This window comes from Bacillus rossius, chromosome 14 (assembly GCF_032445375.1).
Source record: "Bacillus rossius redtenbacheri isolate Brsri chromosome 14, Brsri_v3, whole genome shotgun sequence".
NCBI lineage: Eukaryota > Metazoa > Arthropoda > Insecta > Phasmatodea > Bacillidae > Bacillus > Bacillus rossius.
In genome coordinates, this window is record NC_086341.1 from 8,111,914 (window position 1) to 8,119,083 (window position 7,170).

Consider the following 7,170-nt stretch of genomic DNA (forward strand, 5'->3'; position numbering starts at 1 on the left):
AAAATGTACATACAAATAAATACGATTTATGTGCTTTTAAATCATATACTTTAGCGATTCACTTTGAATACTGGTCAATTTAATTAAAACAATTTACTGACAGAAATTGTGTTTATGAACTTTAAAGTTTTTTTAGAAGTGAGGTTGTTCCCATTTGTATAATTTATTTACGTTATAAATTACTACACATTAGTAATTAAAATTTATTTCGATTCTTTTTTTACTGAATGAAACAACTAATTATTAGCACATGCTTTTATTGTGATGATTATTGAGTTTTTTTTTAATTTGATTGAATTTATTTTTTACAAACCGTATTTATAATATCACTCCAGTCCTTTTAATGTTTTTATTTCCATTAAATGTTTGCATGCAAAATTAAAGTTAGGTTTTTTTACTGCGCAAAGTTGGTATAACTTCTTATGGGCTTAGGTTAGGTGCACGCACCCTCTTTTTCTTCTTTCCCCCCCCCCCCCCCCAACCCCCTCCACCAACTCGTCGGAGCGCGGCGGCACACGCACAGAAGCACTAAGGAGAAGTCGTGCGAGCGGATAAACACCCGGTGCGTCAGGGCGGTTGGCAGGCCTGACTGGCGACGGCATGTCCTGACATGTCCGCCGCAGCGCCGAGAGACCAGCGGGCTGATTACGAGCACACACTTTGCGTTATAAGTTGCGATAAATAACGAAGGTTTGCGAAGAATATCGCAGGAACCAGCAACGTGATTACGAACACATCCTGTTTCGTTAAACTTCGAATATTGATGACGTTGTGGCGGTATATATCGCAAACTTTGATTACGAGCACACTTTTCAAGTGATATTTATCGCACCGTAGCTACGTTATATATCACGAGCATTTCAACTGGTGATACGAAGCGAATGTGAGGTAAGTGATATAATTACTCTTAAAAATAATGTCCTCCCGTCCTAAAAACGTCATTATAATCGCACATTATTGTTTTAAATATAGTCGAGTACGATGTAAAGCGATGAAGTTAAAAGTAAACAATTGTTTTAGGTTAGTGTGTGCATATTTAACACGCGAACATTATTCTTAACATGCTATTTCTGTTTATTAATTGTACCATGGGATCATTGTTTTCAATGCATAGTTTGTGTGGAATAATTATGAAGTGGTTTAAATACGATCAAAGTAGGTAATAAGAATATTAATAAATGCTGTGTCATAGCTTATCAAATTAATCCTAACCTAAAGAGCGATATTATTTACACGCACATTATGAACTCAACATAGCTATAAATAGTTCAAATAGGCTACTTATGTATATTTTGTGTTCGGGTATTTGCTCAACATGCAATTTTTTTTTAATCTGTGCGCTTGTAGACTTCAGACAGTAAATTGTATATTTCTCTATTTAGTTTCAGAAAGCTATTTCCGGCCTCCTTGTGTGTTCAATTGTGCAAGACATTTTTCATTTGTGCTCATTAATTTACATATTGGCTCTATTACCTAAATGTGTTAACATTGGTAATTGTTAACAAGTGGGGCTGATCATAAAACAAATAACTTGATGAATAATTTATTTATGAATTCCCCTCCCCAGGATGATTCTATTAAATAACATTTCGAGTTTTTATGTAGGGGAGGCAAGGCTTTATTATAAAAATAAGTTTATGAAAACGGTAATTTTGAGTTCCTATTATTAACCTTGATACTTATTTCTGTTGAGATATTTCAAGTTGTTTACTGTTTAAATTGTTGGTTATGTGTGGGTAGCTACACTTCAAATACTGCAAACCTATTCATGTCTACAGTTGGATAGGTTAGCTACATTTTAAATATTGTATAATGAGGTAAATCTGGTGAAAAGCTACTTGTCCATATGTTTTTTTAAAATTATTTATTAGTTTTCAGACATTAATTCCAATAATTAACATAGGCTATCAATACTGTAACATTGTTTTACTAATAGAAAATTAAGCTTACCTCACCTAACCAACCATCCACACATATTTTGTAGTACAATTAATGTAACTAACCTAACTTAACTAACCATTCACACAGATCCACACTATTTTTTTGTTATTTTTAATTCATCTAACAAACTTAATGGTGGGAATGGCTGGTTTGATTAGGTTAATTACAAATACTTGAAAGTAGTGTAGACAGTTTATTAGGTTATGGTAGTTATATTAAATATACTGTGAACTCATTTTAACAGTTTTTAAGAATTATATATTGTAACACAGCTAACTCTAACCTAACCAACCACACAACAGTTTATACCTATTATTTTTTTTGGTAACATAACTTAAGAAACAGTTCACAAAATCACACAGTAAGTATTTTTAATGTAGCTTACTTAAGTCAACCAATCATTCTCATGTCTAAATTTTTTGATTTACCTAACCTAACAAGCTATTAAAATGGCATATTTCTAGTTTAACTGCTTGAAGAATTACAACACACTCATGGAGAATTGTTGGAAAAGAAGTCGAAAAGTTAAAATTGTTTTTAGAAATTAAAGAAAAATGAATGCAGTTATGCGTTACATCGAGGAATATTAGCTCAATAATATCATCTTAAAAAATTATTTTTATTAATCAGGCCCTCTTGTTAACAATTAGTAGCCTACCAAACTATATTACACTAATTTAGTTAATGTTTGAAAATATTTCAGGTTCTACACAATGGCCTTTGCTGCCTTTCTGCTAGCTATCGAACTGGAGGAGAAGGCAGAGAAGATTGTTAAGAAACCATCAAAATCCCTTCGAATTGCCAGATTGCACCCTCATAGCAGTTGGAAAACCTTAGAAAATGAAGAAACATGAAGAAACGAGCTATGCAATTTAATAAATACTTTGTTATCAAGTTTGTTGCATTTATTAAAGAAATTGTGAAAATAAGTGTTCACTCATTTCCATGTTTGTATACAAAAAATTATTTCTTAACACAATATTTTCTCATAATTGGCAATTTTAGCACATGCCTCTAGCATGCCTTTTAACTTTTCTTTAAGTTCTTTGATGCATTTTTAATCAAATTGCTGGTTACCATTTCAGAAGCACATATTCCCAATGCTTCTCATCAGCTGCCAGCTGTCTTTCTTGAATGTTGTTTATCAGCTGCCAGCTATCTTTCTTGAATGCTGCTCAACTGATCTTTTTTTTTATTATTTTTAAATTGTACTATTGATCATTACCAGTATGAATTGTATAGGTTACACTAGGTATCATAGAGGCAGAGTTATAATAAAGGAGGTGCTAATAACAAAGTACAGATTCTATAAAGTATGCTGACTAAAAGAATTATCAAGGTTTTTCCAGTCAAATATTTCACAATGCTTGTATCTAACCATTCTTTACTTTTTTTTGTGTAAACAAGATATTACATGGAAGAATTTCATTAGACTAGCTGACTATCAATGCAAGTTCCAGCAGGTACAACTGCTTGTTGTTGCTAGTGAGCCCATTTGTATACAGTATTGACATTGTTTCATGTGGACGAATATAAAAAAAATATTTTGAACTAATTTTTATTATTGTAAGTTTAGAATCAATGTAGGTATGTTTATTGAGACTGAGACAAGTACAAACAAATTAAATGACACACATTGCATTTAGCTAGATAATTCAGGAACAAATATTGACTTACTTAGTATGATTCATCTTGCGATAAAGTTTGGTACAGCTCCATTTCTTGCACCTCCCCAGTCAACACTCTGCATCTTATGAATTTTTATCATCACTCACTGTTCTTATCTTTCTATTTATCATCAGAATAACCAATAACCACTAAATCTGTGCTTAGATGTGTGTGAACATTAAAATAAGCAATTTTTGAGCTAGTATTTAGAGATCAAATCATATCTTTCTTAAAATATGTGATGAAGCATTTAAACAGCTTATTTAACTATATTAAGTAAAATTTAACTTAAATAAAAGACTAATACAGTAAATTAATATGTAACTGATTATGACTGATGGCCATTATAACAAATATGCATAAAAAACTCTTAGGTTTCTTGGCTATCTTATGAAAACACAAGGATTGTAAGAGGTCTTGTTTTAATAATGAACCTACCAGGGGTATATGCAGGGGCAAGAGGAATATATGCCTCCCCCAAAATTCTTAAAAGAAAAATCTATATCCCCCCCCCCACCACAAAAAAAAATAAAGCCAACAGGCTAAGTGCTTCTATACCACTTTCCTCCTCCCCATCCCCCTTCCTCCCTCATAACAAAATTCTGCATACACTTCTGAGTAGAACAACTTTAATTTTTTTTTTTAATATGAACTATTAACACTTACATGTTTATGCAAGTCATTTTTTTGTGTTTCATTTTAAATGTAGCACACCTCCAATTTCTCTCTGTCAACTTTCAGGTATCTTAACTACTTAATTTTCACCACTCTTATTTTAAACCCACTACACCAATCTCAAACAACAAAATTGGAAGCATACCAGTATTGAAAAAAATATATATTTAATTTTCAAATAAATATTTGGAAAAGTATAGGATAAACAAAATGCATGACTAACACAATATAATGTCTACCAGAGGTTGAGGGACAAAACCACCTTCTAGAATCTACATCATTCCCAATGATGCTGTACCGAATATTTGGATAATTCACTGGTCAAGGCTGCTCAGAAATATAACTTGGATAATATTGCCAGCTATCTTAGCAGCTATTGCTTAAGCTGCTCTTTTTATTGCAGCATATATCATGTTGATCCATTACTGAATTTAAAAAAAATGGATTAAATAATTGGAATGCATGTACATGAGAAATTGTTCAAACTGAATATTATTTTACATATTAAACCATCAATTTCTAAACTTGCTGAGAAAAAGTAATCTATTAATTTATCTTAATGGAAAAAAAGGGGGAGGGGAGAATTAAAATTATTGAATATTTCAAGACAGTTTTTAAAATAATTGCAGCATATTAATAATTTACATACATGTTGGATCATTAACCAACTTGAATGCCATCTTGAAAACAAAGTTGTTAACTCAGTACTTACTCTAATTACTCAGTACTTAGTTTCACTTGTTTAAGTCATTGGTGAGATTAAATTAAACAGCAATTAAAAAAAACATAGCAATGAACTTTCATATCCTCAGATTATAAAAAAAAAACTGTTCTTACACTGAAAATTTTCAAGAACTGTTCCATAATAACTGTTTAAAATGTCAATCTTTTTAAATTGAAACATTATGGGCCTAATTTTATCCTTAGAATATGCAACCCAATACACTGAAGAGTTTAAAACAGACTTCAAAAAATGAATTGAAGGCTAATTGAAGGCTAATTGAAGGCTGCTGCTTACATAAAAATTGTAATGCTATATTCACTAAAGAAAAAAAAAAAGAAAACTAATATTTTGCCAATGGTCAATGGTTTTTAATGTCCCTAAACGTTTGTTAAGCCTCTTTGTCAGTTAAATCCACAGATACATGCAAGCTTCACATTCATTATTTGAAGAAAAATTGGCTGCAAACTCTCTGTGGCTCTTAATAAACCACACCATGATTTCTGTTGGGCAGCAGTAACTTTACCAGTGCCACTCTAAGGCTTATTTTAACTGAGAACACAAATATTCAACACAGTGTCCTCTTTAATAGCGGCATGTGCACTCTAATCAAGAAAACCACAAATTTAAATAATTTTCTGTAATTAAACTTTACCAAGTGTACGAAGGGAGTAAAAAATGTTTGAGTGACCTATAATATAAATATTAGCAAAATTATTTTTATTTACGAATGGTACTAATATCTTGGAAACATTGTTTCAAAACACTTGTATATAAAATATACGAAAGCACATGAGTATTAAAATATATTTATAAAATTTTAACTGATTAGATTACATAAACTAGAAAGCTCACCGCTGGAAATATGTTAAAAAGTGTAGTTTTTATTAGGTATGCTAATAACCACTTAAATATATCATTAACCACATATATGTTTAACTTTGAAGTATAAGGTTATGTTTTTACACAAGCACACAAAACTTGACTAAATATTTTTTTTTAATTCCACTCTTCATATCATATCAATAATAGGTAAAATAAAAACAGACACGGGTTCGTGGTAATTAGTTGTTCCTTTAATTTTGTAACCTGTAGAGTGGCCTCATTTTCATTCTATTGAAGTTTAAACATGCTTCTCGTTCGATGTTTATGTTTACATGGCAAGACGCAGTTAGCCACAATGACGACGCGAAATCTTTAACTGCATTTTCAATTTAAACTTCTACGAAAAAGGCAGCAAAAAAGCTTTAAAGACTTTATTTAAGAAATTAGTGCATTAAAAAAGATTATTTTGTTCCAAGTAACACTAAGTATTCATGATTCACTTACAAAATAGTCTGTTCGACGAACATATTAATTGTTCAATTGTTGCTTGTCCTCTGACGTCATGGATTCGTATCGCAGGTCAGCGTTACCGTGAAAAATAACGAAACGCATATCGCAAGGTGGGTCGTAATCACCAAATGCGATACGTGTTTTGTTACCGCGTGAAGAATAACGCTAGTCGTCGATGGTGTTCGTAATCAGCCCGCAGGTGTGTCGAGACCTCGTCATCAGAGCGTGACAACTGACGTGTCGGCTGCTGTTTGTCAGCTTGTTTGGTTGCTACACGTGTCATTTTTAAAAAAATAATAATAATATTGTCGAAGTAACTAAGTTACTTACGCCAAAACCGACGATCGAAAACCCGGATAATCCAGGCGATACGGGTACAACAGAAACAAAAATCCTTTAAAGAGCAAACTCGCTGTTCACTACGTTAAAAGTTTTGTGGCCAAATTACGTGGCATTCATGCCTTATATTTAGAGACCGGAAAAATTCGCGGATTCATTTCGTGATAGTCTAGAATCCAAAAAATGTTTGCCTTTTTTACCGCATCAGTGATTGGGCCACAGTTTATCTGAATCATACTCTGCCAATGAAAAAAACATTTAACAAAAGAATTATCTAATCACTAGCGCCCCAGTTAACAGGTGTCACGAGTCAGTAGCCAATGAGCAAATGTAATTTTCCCGCGTGCATAGAGGATCATGGAGTATATCCTACAGGTCATTGAAATCGCGAATTTTTCCGGTTTGTGCTTATATTGTTTATAAGTAGGGGCAAACATTTTTCGCGGGAAAAAAAATCTGAACTCTTAAAAGACTGCAACAACGTGTACCTG

General features: G+C 32.3%; 1 long non-coding RNA gene across 1 annotated transcript; it reads left to right on the top strand.

Annotated features, from left to right (window-relative positions):
• Positions 1-647: 647 nt before the first annotated feature.
• On the top strand, positions 648-2,870 carry LOC134539096 (uncharacterized). Its single transcript, XR_010076262.1, has 2 exons — positions 648-888; positions 2,645-2,870. It is a non-coding gene; the product is annotated as an uncharacterized LOC134539096 (long non-coding RNA).
• The last annotated feature ends 4,300 nt before the right edge of the window (positions 2,871-7,170 follow it).